Source organism: Canis lupus, chromosome 6 (assembly GCF_003254725.2).
Source record: "Canis lupus dingo isolate Sandy chromosome 6, ASM325472v2, whole genome shotgun sequence".
NCBI classification, from domain to species: domain Eukaryota; kingdom Metazoa; phylum Chordata; class Mammalia; order Carnivora; family Canidae; genus Canis; species Canis lupus.
Window position 1 is genome coordinate 7,171,283 of NC_064248.1, and position 18,537 is coordinate 7,189,819.

The following is an 18,537-nucleotide window of genomic DNA, read 5'->3' on the forward strand; positions in this document are numbered from 1 at the left end:
GGCTGACCTCTGTCCCTGCTCCGAGTCTCCTCCTCCCCTGCCCAGCCTGGTGTCCACGGATGGGGAGACCCATGGCCAGAGTTGTGATAGCTGGAGCAGGGGTGGAAATCAACGCCAGCTGCCATGGCAGCGAGAGGGACGCGGGAAGGCTGGCTCTGTGTCTCCCATCGGAACCCAATCAGGAACTTGATTTGTATTCTCTGGGCTCAGGTAAATGTGGGGAATTAGAATAGGACCTGTTCCCGATAGGGTGGGTTGTGCCCCATTCCTTGGAAGTGGAAACTAAGAGCCCCACGCTTGGGAAAGAACTTGATGGCAGCAGGTGACCCTAAAGTGACAGGGTGAAAGGGCAAGTGGGGGCAGAGCTTTGCCTAGACAGGACCATCTTCTATCTGTAGCAGCTTTTCTTTAGAACTAAAATGGATGGTGTCACTATGACATCATCGTCTTACACGAGTAATATGTGTCTACTGTCTAAAACCTAAAAAGTAGCCAAAAAATAAAGCAGGAAAATAATCACAGCTAGTGGTATATGTCTTCCTAAGGTTTGCTTATTTCACAAGTTGAGGTAGGGCTTCGTGTGCCATTTTGTAGCCTCCTCTTCTGGTTATATGTACCTGTGATGCCCCCTCCCCACCCCCCCCACCCCCAGTTGCTTGAAAACCACGTTATGACCCCCACCCCTTCTACAAGCTGACAAGGCTCTGCTGCATGGTTCTCCCTGGGGTGTGAGGCCTGGCTGGGCTGGTACATCTCAGATGGTGGCTCATCTGTGGCTGGTGTGTAGGGGATGTGGGGGCAGATGTGCTTGTCATTCTTCATGGGGCCTCTACTGCCAAATGGGCAGAGGTCTTACTGGACAGCTCAGGACTCCCAGAAGTGCAAACCCAGAAACTGCCAGGCAGTAGGACAGGCTCAGAACCAGCCCAGCATTACTTCTGCCACTTTCTCAAGGTTAAAGCAAGTGCCAGGCAGGCCCAGGCCTGTGGTTGGGAGGGGCTTGGCCACAAGGGCAGGAGTTCCAGGAAGGCCTGGCTCTTTGGGGGCCAGTTTTGGAGATGAGCTACCACAGGTGATTCTTCCCCTACAAGCACCTAGATGTGCTCCCTTATCACTTGTCATAACAGGGTAGCCCTTTGGGTGAGCCCACGGTAATTCCACCGTTGGGTTGCTGAGGTTATCGCTACGGTAAAGAGCACGGCTCTGGACACTGCCTTCGGACTAATTCCTCCCGGTAATTCTGTATGTGAAACACCATGCCAGCATTCCTTGGGCTCGTTTGCTCTGTCATGGGATCCCTGTGGCAACCCTGACCAGCAGAGCCAGCACAGGCAACTCAGAGCAGGTTGTTTCATTCAGGAAGGCCAGTGCGAATCTCCACCTACCAGCTGTCACCACACAGGGGGCTCCCAGTTTGCTAAAGATGCAGCTTCCTGACCCCTACCTCTCAGAAGTTCTGACCTAGCAATCTGAGAAGGTGGGACGGTGGGGGGCTAGAAGGGTGGCCAAGAATGGAAAATAGTCCAGACTCTTCCAGATTACGCTGGGGAAGGGGAAGGGAACCCACTACACTTTGAACGCTGGCTACCCCAGAGCCCTTCCACTACCTAGGCCTCCTGCCTTTCAGGACTTAAGTCGGGTACACGAGAACCAGTGAGAAAAGTGTAAAGTAGCACAGGACTCAGGACAAGGTTATTTCTGGATATACTGGCAAAGAGGCAAGGAGCAAGGGAGAGGCCTCATTCGAGATATTCGGGAGGGAGGAGGAACGTTTGAGCTGGCTCTGCAGGCTAGCTAGGATTCCCACGGCAAGGAGAGCAGGATGGGCTTGTCTGGCAGCCACAGGAGTGGCTGGGCTTAAAAGGATGTACGCAAGATGTGCTTGAAGAAAGGCCAAATGTTTGGCTTGCAGCCTAGGGCAAGGAGGATGGAATGGGACTCTTCCTGGGGATGGTCTGGAATGCCAGGCTGAAGAGCTCGGACCTCATTCTGTGAAGGTGGGGACAAGAGATGGTGACACGATGCCAGTATGACTCAAGAGCCTGGGGGTGGGGCCCAGGTGACACCTTTGCTACAGGCCTGCAGGCTGTCCTCTAAGTAGGAAAGCCATAGCAGCAGGGCCCACTCAGGATGCTCAGCAGCAGAAGGGCTGAAGGCCCAAAATAGGGTGGCAGTGAGTGGGAGGTATAGGATGACAGGGACACAGAGACAAAGCAGCATTGCCCAACCCCATTCCCAGTTCCACCACGCAGAAGTCCATCAGCCAGTTATGAGGACAGTTAAGCTAACCGCGCCCCCGCTTTCAAACTCCAATTATGTGCCTCCTGGTCCACAGACTGGCTGCCATCCCTGCCTTCTGGCTGCCTCCTGACACCATGACCCCTGTCCCCCCTTAGTAAGGAACAGAAACCGAGGGATTGGGTGTGTAGTGTTAATGACCATAATGAGCTGGGGACTTTGCTGGGGGAGGCCAAGAACCAGCCTTTAGAGAGTGAAGGGAAGCCTGGTGTGGAAGCCACCAAGCACCCGCACTAAAAGGGTAATTACACGACCGAAGAGTTGCTCCTGTAGAGAGACTGCGTGTAAGTCCCGGGGAGACACAGCCAAGTTGGGTAATTATAAGGAAAGCAGAGTATTACATCCTCACTGCTAAGGCAGAGGGGTGAACAGCTTAACCTGCAATGACCCTGACCTCCCTTAGGAGGGACTTCTGCGCGCCCAACCTCCTCTGCAGTTCTCCCAGGTTGCCTGGAGAGGGAGCAGGAGGCTGGTGCTGCAGAGCGGCTCCTAGGGACCAGCGGGGCAGTCGGTGGAGTGAGGATTAGCATTCCAGAGCCAAATCCGGCTCGGCCCTGTCTGGTTTCTGCTCACCCAGACCAGAGCGACAGCCGCCTCTAACAGGGGTAAGGGAATCGGGAGCGAGCCCAGGGAGGTCCGTGGAAACCGGACAAGAGACACAATACGCAGGGAGGTGAAGGCCGGAGGTGGGGGGGTCTGGGAAGAAATACCCCCTTCCCCATTAGCTTTGCCCAAGACTCAAGGCCATGCCCCCGAGTTGGTGGAGCAGCAGGGAGGACAACCTCCCATTCCCGTCAACCAGGTAAACTTGGACTCGTCCTGTCTGCAGGGCCCTGTGTAGACAGCAAAGGCAGGCCACTCCTTCTGGTACCCCAAGGAGGTAGAGAGGGATTAACCCAAACCCAGGATGTACAGAAGCTGCCGGCCGGCCAGGACAGAAAGCCCCAGGGTCCCTGAAGGTACCTGCAGCAGCTGCCCCACCCGGCCCTGCCAGGGAAAGCCTGGGTCCTCCAGGTGCTTGCCTGAGTTCCCACGGAGTGCTTGCTGGACCTCTCCTCCCCTCAGGCTTCAGACGGAGCTCCTCGATTAATGCACTTTCAGAGGCCACCCCACATCCTCCCCCGGGCCGTGGGCTCACTGCCTGGGGCAAACTTCTAAAAGCAGCCAGAGCTGACAAATCAGAAATGTGTTCTTAGTGCCCTTCCTTTTCTTCTGGATCCTACCTGAATTCCCTCATAAAATCCAATAGGGTCACCCAGAACCGGATGCCCCAAATGGAGCCAGGTGGGTTGATCTTTGGTGGTTTGCTCCAGTACAGTTGTGCAATAAATCCCTGAACCAACTAGCGACCAGCTTCTGCCCTCTTCTGCGTGCCCCTCCAACTGCCTTCCCAGCACAGAGCCCCCTGGTGGTGCTGACCACCCCCCACCTTATTTCAGCCAGGGGTGGGTGGGTCCAGGCACTGGGTTTGGGGGTTTCCAGCAGCTTCACCAAACCCATCTTCTTCCCCAGGGCCAAAGCTAATAAATGAAGCACTGATCTGACACAAAAGGCTCTCCCCACCCTAACAAATGAAAATTAAAGTGTATAATATGATTCCATGTAGGGTAGATAAACCACAAAATTTTTTAAAGTCCCACAAAACCCCCCCAAAAGCCCATTTGTATTTGAATGTAAATGCATAGGAAAAGATCTTGAGGGAATTGGAGTAAGTTGGCTTGGTATTAACTTTGAGAATGAGGAAGAGAATTACCTCTGGAGTGTATGCTGTACATAGGGCACTCTCAGCTTTCGATTTTTTTTCTAAGATTTCATGTATTTATTTGAGAGAGACAGTGAGTGAGAGAGCACATGGAACAGGGGCAGAGGGAGAGGGAGAAGCAGACTCCCCAACTGAGCAGGGAGCCCGATCCCAGGACCCTGGGATCATAACCTGAGCCAAAGGCAGACACTTAACCGAATGAGCCACCCAGGCACTCCTCGGCTTTCTCCTCTATATACTTGTGTTATGGGTTGAATTGTGTTCCTAAAAATTCCCATGTTGAGAATAACCCTTCCCTAATCCCAAGGACCTCAGAATGCTACCTTCTTTGGAAATAGGATCATTGCAGATGTAATTAACAATGAGGTCATACCAGATTGGGGTGGGCCCCTGATCCAAAATGACTGGTGTCCTTATATAAAGGGGAAATTTGGGGATGCCTGGGTGACTTAGTGGTTGAGCATCTGCCATTGGCTCAGGTCATGATCCCAGGGTCCTGGGATTGAGTCCCACATCAGGCTCCCTGTGGGGAGCCTTCTCCTTCTGCCTATGTCTCTGCCTCTCTCTGTCTTTCATGAATAAATAAATCTTTTATTTAAAAAAAAAGGAGGGGGGAAATTTGCTCACAGACATGCACACTGGGAGAATGTCATGTGAACACGAAATCAGAGATGGGAGATGCATCTGCAAGCAAAGGAATGCCAAATATGGCCAGCAGACCTCCAGAAGCCAGGGGAGAGGCATGGGTCAGAGCTTCCCTCATGGCTCTCAGAAGGAATCAATACCATAGATTCCTCCTCGATCTGGCCCCAGAACTGTGAGACTATAAATTTCTATTGTCTGAGCCTCTCTGCAGTAATTTGGTACAGTGGCCCCAGTACATCAACATACTCTGTAGAGTTAAATATTGCACAGTGAGAAAGAGATCCCTCCCAACAGAGGTCAGAATGCATAATGAGTATCGCTTATGAAATTAAAATTCAGGGGCACTTGGATGGCTCAGTCAGTTGAGTGCCTGACATTGGTTTTGGCTGAGATCATGATCTCATGGGTCATGAGACTGAGCCCCAAGTCAGGCTCCACACTCAGCAGGGAGTCTGCTTAAAGATTCTCTCCCTCTGCCCCTCCCCCCACTCACATGTGTAGGTGTCTGTAAGCACACCTCCCTCTCTCTCAAATAAATAAATCTTTGGGGTGCCTGGGTGGCTCAGTGGTTGAGCATCTGCCTTTGGCTCAGGTCGTGATCCTGGGGTTCTGGGATCGAGTCCCACCTAGGGTTCCCCATAGGGAGCCTGTTTCTCCCTCTGACTATGTCTCTGCCTCTCTCTGTGTGTCTCTCATAAATAAATTAATTAAATCTTTTAAATAAATACATAAATCTTTTTTTAAAAAAAAAAAGATCATTTGGGGATCCCTGGGTGGCTCAGCGGTTTGGTGCCTGCCTTTGGCTCAGGGTGTGATCCTGGAGACCCGGGATCGAGTCCCACATCAGGCTCCCTGCATAGAGCCTGCTTCCTCTGCCTGTGTCTCTGCCTCTCTCTCTCTCTGTCTCTCATGAATAAATAAAATCTTAAAGAAAAAAAAAAAAAGATCATTTGGGGACGCTGGGTGGCTCAGCGGTTGAGCGTCTGCCTTAGGCTCAGGACATGATCCCAGGATCCAGGATCAAGTCCCACATCAGGCTCCCTGCAAGGAGCCTGCTTCTCCTTCTGCCTGTGTCTCTGCCTCTCTCTCTCTCTCTCTCATGAATAAATAAATAAAGTCTTTAAAAAAAAAAAAAAGGTCATTTGTATGACCTCCATAATCCCAAACCTTAGAAGAAAATTTTAAAATTAAAATTAAAATCTGGGATCCCTGGGTGGCGCAGCGGTTTGGCGCCTGCCTTTGGCCCAGGGCGCGATCCTGGAGACCCGGGATCGAGTCCCACGTCGGGCTCCCGGTGCATGGAGCCTGCTTCTCCCTCTGCCTGTGTCTCTGCCTCTCTCTATTTCTCTCTCTGTGACTATCATAAATAAATTTAAAAAATTAAAAAAAAAATAAAAAATAAAAAAAAAATTAAAATCTGTGTCTAATAAATAAATAAATAAATAAATAAATAAATAAATAATAAAATCGGTGTCTTTCCAGAGCATGCTATTGAGGTAACCCCAGACTCTAGCACGACACCCTATGTCTATGGTTGGGTCTTGTCATATAATGCAGCAGCCACCCATGACTGCCCCTTTTATGAATGAGGGTGACTTGCCCCAGCTCACACAGCTTGAGTGACAGTGCAGGATGGGAGCTCAGGCTGCTGGGGCCCCAGACCCAGTGCCCTTTGCTCTTCTCTGGGTGCTGTGCCCACTCCTGGTGTTCCCGCACCTGATGGGCATGGTGGCACCTGGTGGGTGGTAGGAAGACCCCCAGACTTGGAGTCCCACAGCCCTGGATTCAGCTCTGGCTCTGCCATTTATACCCAAGTGATCTTGGGGGAAGCACTGTTCTTTGGCTAAGTCTCAGTTTCCTCTTCTATATGATGATGCAAAGCCCTTTACAAACTATAAAGAGCTATGCACCAGGGAGTTGTAATGTCTCAGGTACCTTATTCTGCTGTCACATTTTACCTAACACAGGGCCAACTTTTCTGGAAGCTCCTGGAAACCCCTATTGATGAAATCATCCCCTACCATATAAGTTGTATCACCCTGTCCAGGGCCATGAGCACATTTTTTCCTCTCTCACATCTGCTAAGCCCCACCTACTTCCCAAGTCTTGCAGGAAGCAGAAGAATGGCCCCCAAAGTTGTCCACCTCCTCATCCCTGGAACCTGTGGATGTGTGACCTTACATGGCAAAGGGCACTTGGTAAATGTGATTAAGTTAAATATTATTAGGGGCAGCCTGGGTTGCTCAGCGGTTTAGCGCCGCCTTCAGCCCAAGGCGTGATCCTGGAGTCCTGGGATCGAGTTCCACATCAGGCTCCCTGCATGGAGTCTGTTTCTCGAACAGGCTGTGTCTCTGCCTCTCCCTGTCTCTCTCTGTGTCTCTCATGAATAAATAAATACAATCTTTTTTTTAAGTTAAATATTATTAGATGGGGAGAATCTCCTGGATCATCACAACAGGAGGGCGGAAGGGTCAGAACCAGAGGTGGAGGCATGAGGACAGAAGCGGGTGGGTCAGAGGGAGATGTGAGGATGCTGCTTGGAGGATGGAGGAGGGGCCACCAGCCCAGGAAGGCAGGCAAGGAGACAGATCCTCCCCTAGAGCCTCCAGAACAACAGCAGCTCTGCTGCCACCTTGGTTTAGAACTTCTGACCTCCAGAACTATTAGACAATTGTTAGATAATAAGCCACTGAGTCTGTGGTAATTGCTGCTTACCACCACAGGAAGCTGGCACTCCCCTCCTGGGTGTTAGCAGGCCTGTTTTAACCCCCCTCATACCCTTCTAAAGTGGGTACAATTAGAATCTCCATTCCATAGCCAAAAGAATGGAAGCTCAGAGACCCTGAGCAGCTTGTCCAAGGTCACACAGCAGCTAAAAGGAGCTGGGATTTGAGCCCCTTCAGCGAGGTGCCTGCAGCAGGTGCAGGGCTGTGTCTCAGACATCTCGCCTCTTTGTAGCTGCCTCCCCTGCGTGTCAGACCCTCCCTGCACGTGGGTTGGTTCTGTCCCTTCAGAGCAGACCCTTGGGCTTCTTGGGTTCCTGGCTCACCCATGCTCTGAGGCCCTACATGCTTCTGGAGCAGGGGATCAGGCGGAGGGGTGGGGTCCCTGCTGTGTCCCCACCCCACCCCACCAAAAGAGGCAGAATCTTGGTGGAACTCCATGGGGGATGGTTCCCTGCTCAGGGCCTAAATAGAGGCCATTTGCAGAGGAACTGGCATGCCTGAGATGTCACATCACAGTCCCTGCCACTGCCCAGCTACTCTCAAAGGCCTGACTGAGAGGCACCGCCCTGCTCACACCCTGTCTGTCTGTGGGTGTGGTGGAGGGGGAACTGTCAGGTCCCACGGAGCCTTCTCCCCAGCCCCCGCCCCCACCCAGCGGGACCCCTCTGCTGAGAAGCGATGACAAGTCCCTCCTCCTTTGTTCAGCCCCTCCCCCTGTCCCTGAGAGCGCCGCTGGCCTGGTCCCTCTTAGGGAGGCCACAGCCAGGCTGCCTCCTCTCCCTGACTGGAGCCCTCCATCCCTCTGGGCCCCCTCCTCTGTAAGCCAAAGCCCAGCTCCACTGCAAACCCCACCTCATCGCCTAAAATAACTCCTCTCCGCCCTGCTCTCTCCCTCCCAGGCTCCTGCTGATGTTAACATTCTCCCAGCCAGGCAATAGGCAGACCAGGCCAGTAATTAGGTTAACTCCCCTCCTGCGAGGGAGGTTGGCTGGTTGGGTGATTGAAAATGCTCCTTTTGTGGACAGGGGTGATAGTGTGTGTGTGTATGTATGTGTGTGGTTTGTGTCAGCATAGTGTGCATGTGTGTATGGTGTGTGCATGTATGTCTGGTGTGTGGGGGTGTCTTGTGTGGGGTGTGGTATGTGTGTGCATTTGTGGATGTAGTGTGCATGTGTGTACGGTGTGTCGATGTGTGTGTGGTGTATGCATGCATGTGGTGTGCGTGTGTGTGTGTGTGTGAGCGCGTGTGCATGAGTGTGGTGTGGGAGGGTGTAGTGTGCATGAATGTGTTGTGTGTTTGGGATGTGTGTGTGTGTGTGTGTGTGTGTGTGTGTGTTGGGGAGCTGACACTGTAAGCTTTGAAAGCAAATGTCAGGCGTACCTGTGCTGGGCTGTGCTCACTGGAAAGACCTGGCTCAGGAAAGAGGGTTTGCGGTGGGATAATTGGGCCCCCACTGCTGCCCATTTGGAGCAAACCAGAAAGTGCCTGTTGGCATCACAGAGCATCTTGTCCTCCCAGAACTTTCCACACCTGCCAGTGAGGAGGCATCTGTGACAAATAGGGAAGCACAGAGGGCCTGTCTGCCCAGCGGCCCTCTTCCGCTTATAAGCCCAGAGCAAACTTAGCCACCTTTACAGGACAGCTACTCTGTGCCATGCACCGACTAGACCTGGGTATGATGTGAAGACAGTTAGCAAACCGAAACTCAAGTCAAGTGACTTCAGCAGTGGGGATGGCTGGTGGGGACTTGGGACCCCAGCCCAAGGGGCTTCCTACAGGGAGAAGCACGGTCACCAGGCTGGCTGTCCGAGGGGAGGGACTGTCACCGCAGCAGTGCTAGAGGCTGTGGGACGGGGTGCACTGACCACAATCTGGCGCCAGGCACCATGCCAGGCCTCTTCACAGGGCCCCGCCGTGGCATAAGCACATTTGCTATGATGTGTGTCTCGATGTTGGAAACCAGTACGTCAAGCTGGCCACATCCAGGGAGGCATTGCTCACACAAGGCTGAGCCCAAACACGAGCTGATTTCGAGAAAGTGCTCAATAACAAGCAGCACAGAAGCACTCAGAGGAGCAGGTATGTGGAGACAGAACTCCAATTGCTCAAGTTTCACTGGCAACATGCTACATTATAAATTTGACTCTATCCTCCCCAGTGCCACAGAACCTTCCAGAAGGGAAAGTCTAGCAGGGCTGGAGTAGTCCGGAAGAACAGCCTAGAAGATGAGGCTGCTGAGGGCTGACAGGCACGTCACTGCAGACCCCAGATCTCTTCCCAAGCCCAACCACCCCTGCCCAGGCTGTGGAGCTTTGAGCAAATTGCTTAACTTCTCTGGGCTCTAGCTCCCTCACTAAAAAGATTGAGCTGATCCTGCCCACTGCCAGCCTCGCTGAGAGAGTCAAGCAACAAAGTTCACAACACAGCGTAGCGCTCCCTCAATAAATGGTGACTGGCTTTGTGATTTTCCCCACTTGGAGATCAGGGCTCCCCTGGAGTTCACAGGGAGGCTCCTGGTCTGAGAATGGAGGCTGCTGAAAGAGGAGGGCTGCGGGAGCCAGAGATAAAGAACTGAGGGTGTCACAAGCAGCCACAGGCAGAGCAGATGGGCAGGATCTTGCCCCTGTGCTGCTTTGTCCGAGCTGGCCTCGGGCTCGGGAGGCAAATTCAGCCAGTCAGGGTCCCTGCAAGGCCAGGGGGCAGGGGAAGAAGGAGGTCAGTTTATCAGGTGTGCAAGTTTATTGGTAGTGTGCAATTGAATGCACAATGCTTATATCAATCGCCGTGTATGTGCACACACACACATGCAGTACTCTTCCTGGGAGCCTGACTCTCACCCTGCCCCACCCTGACAGCCTGCCCCAAGCCATCTCCCTCTCCCCAGAGCGGGGCCGCCCATTGGTCCAGCCCAAGGGCCCCCCCAGAGCTCCCTGGGGTCTCTCACCTGGCTCTGCCTCCCAGCCCCACCGCTCGCTCACTCTGGCTGTGGCCCCCACTGTGGCAGGGCCAGGGGCTCTGGGAGATCCCAATGAGGACACCTTTCACTTGAGGCAGGACAGTAAAGGAAGGCCTTCATGGAAACAAAGGAGCCCGGGTTGAGGCCCCACAGAAGGGCCCTTGGTCAGTCTGCACCTGCCTCTGGGTGCCTGGGATCCAAGTCACTGTGGCTGGGTTCCCCCTGAGGGAACACACATGCTTGCATGTGTGGGTGTAGTGGGGGGAGGGCTTGTATGAGGCATGTATGTGACTTGTGTGTGGGCCTGTGTGTAGGGGGTATATATGAGGCGTGGCTATGGGTCATATGTATGAGGCGTGTATATAGGGTATGAAGGACTGTGTGGGCATGTATGTGGCACATGTATGGGACAGCGCATGTGGCATGTACACGAAATATATGCGAGTTGTGTATGAGTCTGGTGTGTGAGCTGTGTAGACGTTTGCAGTGAGTCCAGGTGACTGGAATCTATTCTGCTGGCAGACAGACGCTGGAAATGAAACTGGGTCACATCCTCCAAGATAGCCTCAGCTGCCATCTCTGCAGCTTACCCTGCCCCCTTCCCTCATCCTGACCCTGACCCCTACCCTCTGTGCCCTGTCCCAGGCAAGGCACATGGAGCTAGAGGTGGTGTTCCAGACCTCCAAGGAGTGCTTGCTGCACAGTCCTTGGGGTGTGAGGGTCCCCAGGCCATGACACCTGCCCAAGGGGTAGCCTGGATGTTTCCTGGACCCAGACCCAGTAGGTGTCTGTGTGGGATTGAGGGATGATGGGTGGTGTGTGATGGCCTACAGTGGCCTGCCAAGGAGAGAGAGGAGGCATCTGTCCCAGGTCATGGGTGTCCTTCCCCCCGCCCCACAGCCTTTGCCAACACCCTCTCCTTGTTTCTACTTCATCTCCTTCCACTTCTTTCTCTCTACCTCCTACCTTCCCTCTGCTGGGCATTTAAAATGTTTTCTTGGAGCACCTGGGTGGCTCAGTGCATTAAGTCTGACTTCAGCTCAGGTCATGATGTTGGGGTCCTGGGATCGAGCCCCACATAGAGAAGTCTGCTTCTCCCTCTTCCTCTGCCCTGCCCCTCATTCATGCTCTGGCTCTCAAATAAATAAATAAAATATTTTAAAAATAAAATAAAGGGCAGCCTGGGTGGCTCAGCGATTTAGCACTGCCTTCAGCCCAGGATGTGGTCCTGGAGACCTGGGATCGAGTCCCATGTCAGGCTCCCTGCATGGAATGGAGCCTGCTTCTCCCTCTGACTGTGCCTGTGCCTCTCTCTCTCTCTCTCTCTGTGTATCTCATGAATAAATAAATAAAATCTTTTAAAAATAAATAAATAAAAATAAAAATAAAAAATGTGTTTTCTAGAAATACAATATACATACAGAAAGTGCAGAAATTGTACACATACAGCTCACTGAATTTTCACAAATTGAACACATCCAAGCACCCAGCATCTGGATCAAGGAACAGAACATTTCCAGCCCCAGTGCACCCTTTCTAGTCCCTACCTCCCAAGGAAAACCGGTATTCTGACTTCTGACACTGTAGGTTAGTTTAGGCTCATTAATCATTTTTAACCCCAACATCTGAGTCCCTCTCTCAACCCAGGAGCAACATGAACTCCTCCCTGAATGTAGGAGGTGAGGAGATAGCTGGAGGCCATGCTGTCTACCCTCATCATGGATGCCTGTCAAGTGTTCCAAGGTCCCCACTAAGTTCTTAGCTTCTGTGAGTGTACCAGTTAAAGCAATGCTGGCTGCTATGACAGGGAATCCTAAAGTGTCAGTAGCTTCTTACTACTTTTCATTTCTCAATCTCTGATGGTCCTATATGCTGATGTTCCTGGTAGGCAGGCAAGCTTTCCCCCACATGATGACACAGGGACCCAGACTCCTTCCATCTTGTGGCTCCCTCTCGGGTCTCCAGGATCTTGGAGTCTTGTGCATCCTGCCAGCAGATAAGGGGAGGGAGGAGAGAGGGCATACCTGATTCTTAGGCTCCTCTTTCAGCAAAATGTCACTTCTGCCCATATTCCATTGGTGAGAATTAGTCACATGGTCTATCCACATCCAAAGGATGCTGGGAGATGTAGTTCCTAGATGGGCATTCACATCCTATTGATGACTATCCACTCTGGAAGGGGAGCAAGAACATGTGGTGGGCATCTCTGTCACAGTGGACCTCATGGGAAGGGAGAGCCCAGAGAGGACACAATCTCTGCTCCTGCATCTACCTTGCCTAACAGGCAGAGTCCACTAACTCAATGCCTCATTTACTTACCCATTTGAGTGACTTATTCATTCATTCATTGGCAAATTCATACACTCACTTTTCCCCACATGCTTTACACCTGCTATATTTACTCATCTGTGCACACACATCCATACAATTGTGTATACCTCCCATATACTTGTAAGACCTATTCAGGCCCTAAGGGCACAGTGGCTGGAGCAGCCTGAGTCACACACCTACCATGTATACAATTCAGAGGGAAGGGGGGGTCCCAAAAGGTCAGGGGAAAGAGGGACATACTGAGGAGCCAGGAAATTGGCAACCTGGTTCTGGAAAGTCTGTCCCTCCTATAGGGATTACATTTGAGGGCCTCTGTGGGTTCCAGCCTTAGTGGAGAAGAGAAGCTGGTTGCTCTGGTCAGGACAGTGGTCAGGGCCCCAGACCGAGGGAGGAGCAATAAGACTGTGCACAGCTCTGAGGCCAGTGGTTCCAGCAGGGAGGGAGATGAGTTTTGGATTTGAGTCCTTGCCTCGGTCACCTATGGACTAGGTGGATATGGGCAGGTCTGAACCTCTCTGATCCTTCATGTCCTCATCTGTGAGATAGGACAATGATCTCCAGCTCACAGGCTCATCATGAGGATTTGAAATAATGAGAATGAATATAATGCTGGGACCAAGCCAAGTTTGGAGTGTGAGTCACTCTTACTCCTGGGTCCACCTGATGCTGCTGTTGCTGGCCCCCCAACTCTAATCCACGATTGCCTTGGACCAGACTAGGGACTGAACCATTGGAACAGTTGTTCCAATGGAAGCCTTGGTGGGGTGAATTCCTATGCAAAGTTCTAAGGCAGAAGCAAGCAGGACCTACAACCTCAGAGGGTAGACCCTCCCCTGTATCATTTTCCCAATGCCACCAAAAGCTTCTTTCCTTTACCCTCCTGCATCCCAGGGATTTGTGCCCTCCAAAAGTTCCCTAATGAAGGTGATGCTTACTCTACAGCAAGTGCTCCTTATGGGAGATTCACAGGCAGAGGAGAAGAGAGCAAGAGGCAAGAGGGAGGAGGGGAGGCTGACGCTTCTGCTCATTTTTTATTAAAGATCCACTTCAAGGTCAGCCCTGCCTGTCTGCCACAAGAGACTCCTCAATTTCCCAGGCTCTGCAGAGAGAGAAGTGCCAGAGGAGGGGAAGAAAATGGACAGGAAGAGGAGGCCTGAGTGGGCTAGGCAGAGGCACAGAGGGAGAGGTGCATCGTGCTGGGCACAGATGGGGCACCAGAACAGCAGGGATGGGACCAAGGAGAGAGAAAGGACCCACTGAGGCCAGGGGCAAAGAATGAGCAGTTAAGATACCAGGACCAGGGGAGTGACCTGGATGCCCAAGTCATTGGCCAGAACATCACTGACCTTTCAACCACATCACCAATTTACTTCAGGCTGTCACCCTGAGAAGATAGATAATAATTAGAAAAGGAGCACAACACTCAGGACTCAGGCAGGTATTATTAGCCCCATTTTGCAGATGAGAAAACTGAGACTCACCAAGGCTTAAATCATTTTTCCAAATCTATGCGGCTAGTCAGTGGCAAATCTGGCTCCAGACCCACTTCCCACTGAGTCTGTCACACCCTCCCCACGCTTTGGGCTCAGCTAAAGACTCTTCTCCAAAAATATCTCCCAGATTGTTTCAGTAGCCTCTTGAGGGCCCAAGTCCAGCCAGTCTTGGAAGACATTTTCAGCACCTTGACCCCTCCCCACTCTTGCCAGCATGGAGAACAGTGGCCATGCCCTCAGTGTCCCTAGGCCCACACCAACCAGAGACACACCAGGGACACACCTATCACTCATTGGAGGATCAACAAGTCCAGGTGGCCTCAGATTGTCACCTTTTGTCTTATGTGCCCTGGGCAGCTTTGCACAAATCCCCTGGAGTTGAGGTTCAAGGGACTATTTTTGTCTTTCAATTCCAGCCTTTCTCTCCAGTGAGAACAGGATTATGCAATCACTCAACATTACCACATGCCCAGTGCAGTCTCTTGCAAATGCCTGCTGGCCACGCATGCTTGAATCCTGCTATCCTGTGGCCTACCCATGTGTCTCACACAAGTGTCACTGTGTGCTGTGGGGAGGTAGGCCAAAGAAGGGGACTGTTAAATGACAGTCAATCCATGGTGACAGAGCTGTGAGGTATGCCAGGCAAAGGAACAGCCCAAGAGTTGAGCTCTGGGGCAGATAAAGGCCATAGCATTGGGTATTCAAGTTCAGGAGCATGATTGCAGATCTACTGTGGAGTGTCACTCATTAGATATGGTGGATTAAAGATGGCTACCAAGCAGCATAGTCATTGGAACATGCGACGGTTGTGAGTTCGAGCTCCATGTTGGGTGTACAGATTAAGATTACTTAAAAATTTAAAAATTTAAGATTTTATTTGTTTGAGAGAGAGAGCATGAGCAGGTGGAGGGGTGGAAGAAGAGGGAGAAGCAGACTCCCTGTTGAGCAGGGAGCCCAACACGGGCTCAATCCCAGGACCCTGAGATCATGACCTGAGCCAAAGCAGACACTTAACCAACTGAGCACCCAGGCATCCCTAAAATTAAAATCTAAAAAAAAAAAAAAAAAAAAAAAAAAATGGCCACCAACTGCTTGCTCCTCCTCCCATCAAGAGGTGGGATCTATGTCCCTCACCTTTGAATATGAGTGACAAAATTATTCTAAATGCAGTAGGGTCTGTAACTGCTTTGACCAATAAAAAATGGGGAAAGTTATGTTGTGCCCTACTTCCTCTTTGGAACGCTTGCATTCAGAGCCCTAAGCTGCCTTGTGAGAAGTCTGATGACTCTGCTGGAGACACCACATGGATAGATCCAAGACTATTTGGAGAAAGAGAGAAAGCGAACTGAGTCCAACACTATAGCCATCCCTACCAGGAGCACCAGACATGTGAACGAAGGTGTCCTAGACCTTCCAGTCCACAAGCCACCCATTGGCTGAAAGTCATCCCATTGGAAAATGACCCCATTCAATACATTATGGAGCAAAAGAATCACCTTAGCCAAGCCCTGCCCAAATTTCTGACCACCAAATTTGTGAGATATGTTAAGAATCATTGTCATTTGAATCATTAAGTTCTGGAGTATTTGTTACACAGCAGTAGCTATCATTACAGTAAGTCTGTAGAGGCCCAGACACCAATGCATTCAACAAGCATCTAAGGTGGCTCTGATGCGCAGGGTCAGGGGAACACTTTAAGCAGCACCAGAAGCAAGGGATGGGCTCTAAGGACAAGTGCCCCAAGGTCCATGTCTATATCCCATCATACAGAAAAATAAATGGAAGGAGATAAGGCAAAGCCAGGGAAAAAGAGAGTAGTAGATTGAGGAGTGGAGAGGCAAAAAAAAATTTTTTTAAGAGGGAGAAAGATGGAGTGCAACTTGAAGACAGTCAGAAAATTAGACAACTCAATTCAATAAGCAATGACTCTTGCCTCCTGTGGCTGGAGTGGGAGAAATAGAGATAAACATGACCCAGCCCTGTTTTCATACAGGTCATGTTCTAGATACAAGATGGCACAGAAAGAGGATGACAGAGACACAGCGGGAGAAGAGAGAAAGGGTAAGGCCAGTTCTGAGTCAAGGCTACTCTCTGGGCCTGGAGCTCTGGTGAGTGTAGGATGCCAGCCTGGCCTGGCCTGGCCTGGCCTGGCCCCGCATCACAGGGCCTGCTCTTGCCCCGGCCCATGAGGCCCCTGGAAGGGCTGATCAGGTACAGGCAGTGGGGAGGACACCTGGAGGAGTTCTCCCTGGAGCTGAATGTTGAAAGACAGGGATATAGGAACAGGTGTTACCGGTGGGAGAGAACAACTGCAGAGGCCAGTGGGAGATGCAGGGGTTGGAAGGGGAGGCAACGGGGACGTGGGCAATGCCACATTGAGTGACAGACTATAGGCAAATGAGTCTGGCTATAGGAGGGATGGGAAAGCACAAACGGACTCCAGGTGCAGGGCTCTGAATCAGACTCTGGGTCCTGTACCTACTTTGAAAAGGCTTATTCATGGAGTTTTTTTTTTTTTTAAGATTTTTATTTATTTATTTGAGAGAGAGAGAGAGTATGAGCAGGAGGGAGGAGTAGAGGGAAAGGGAGAAGCAGACTCCCTGCTGAGCAGGGACCCTGATGTGGGACTCTGATCCCAGGACCCCAGAATCATGACCTAAGCCAAAGGCAGATACTTATCTGACTAAGCCACCCAGGTGCCTTCACACATTATTTTCTTAAAAGAATTTTTTTTTGAGAGAGAGAGAGAAATAGAGTGTGATGAAGGGATAGGGAGAGAGAAAGAATCCCAGACAAGCTCCATGCTCAGCTCAATTCAGGGCTCAACCCCACAACGCCAAGATCATGACCCCAGCCAAAATCAAGAGAGTCACACATTCAACCGATTGAGCCACCCAGGTGCCTCGTATATATGGCGTTATTGTTCTCACAAAACAAGTGGCAGAATGTGAGACAGACAAACTTTTGGCTGCTGAGGGTTGGCAGAAGATGGATTGGGAAAACAACCAGAGAAACAGTTAGACATTCAATCAATAACTATTTAGTGAGCAAACCTACTATGTGTGAGGACTGGGAACAGAGCAAGTAACCAAGTCTTTGCCCTCATGGAGCTCAAGGTGTAGGGTGTGAAGACAGAAAAAAAAAACACAAGTTGGATGAATAATATGATGATGGTGACAAGATACACATGAGGGAGGTTCTGTTCTCCCTAGAAGACAGACAAATGGCCACTAAGAAAACACAGACATGTTTGACATCACTAACCATCAGGGAAATACAAATAGAAACCAAAACGAGACATACTTCACACCTGTTATTAAAAATTTGAAAGGGGGATCCCTGGGTGGCGCAGTGGTTTAGCGCCTGCCTTTGGCCCAGGGCGTGATCCTGGAGACCCGGGATCGAATCCCACGTGGGGCTCCCGGTGCATGGAGCCTGCTTCTCCCTCTGCCTATGTCTCTGCCTCTCTCTCTCTCTCTCTCTCTCTCTCTCTCTGTGACTATCATAAATAAATAAAAATTTAAAAAAAAAATTTGAAAGGGATGGGGCACCTGGTTGGCTCAGTCAGCTGAGTGTCCGACTCTTGGCTTGGGCTCAGGTCATGATCTCAAGGGTTGTGGGAATGAGCCCCTGCATCAGGCTCCATGCTCAGTCCAAAGTCTACTGAAGATTCTCTCTCTCCTTCTCCTTCTGCCCCTCCCCCTGCTCACGCTAGATAAATAAATAAATAAATAAATAAATAAATAAATAAATAAATAAAATCTTAAAAAAAGAAAAACTTTGATGATATGATGCTAAGTGAAATAAGTCAAACACAAAAGGGCAAACACTATACGATTCTTCTTATATGAGGTCCCCAGAACAATCCTATTCATAGACAGCGGCAGTGGAGTGGCAGGTGCCAGGGGGCTGAGGGGAGAGGAGACAGGGAGTTAATGCTTCATGTGTAGAGAGTTCCAGTTTGGGCTTAGGTGATGCCTGCACAACAGTGTGAATAGACTTAATGCCATTGAACTATACACTTGAAATGATTAAAATGATCAGTTTTTTGTAATGTATATTTTTACCATAATAATTTATTTTTTAAAAGATTTTATTTATTTATTTGTGAGAGAGAGAGAGAGTGAGGATGAGTAGGGAGCAGAGGAGGAGGGAGAAGCAGATTCCCTGCTGAGCAGGGAGCCCAAAGCAGGACTCCATTTCAGGACCCTGAGATCATGACCTGAGCTGAAGGCAGACGCTTAATGGACTGAGCCACCCAAGCTTGCCCACAATAATTTTTTTAAAGGAAGGTAAGAGGGGAAAATAGCACTGCTCAAGGAGAT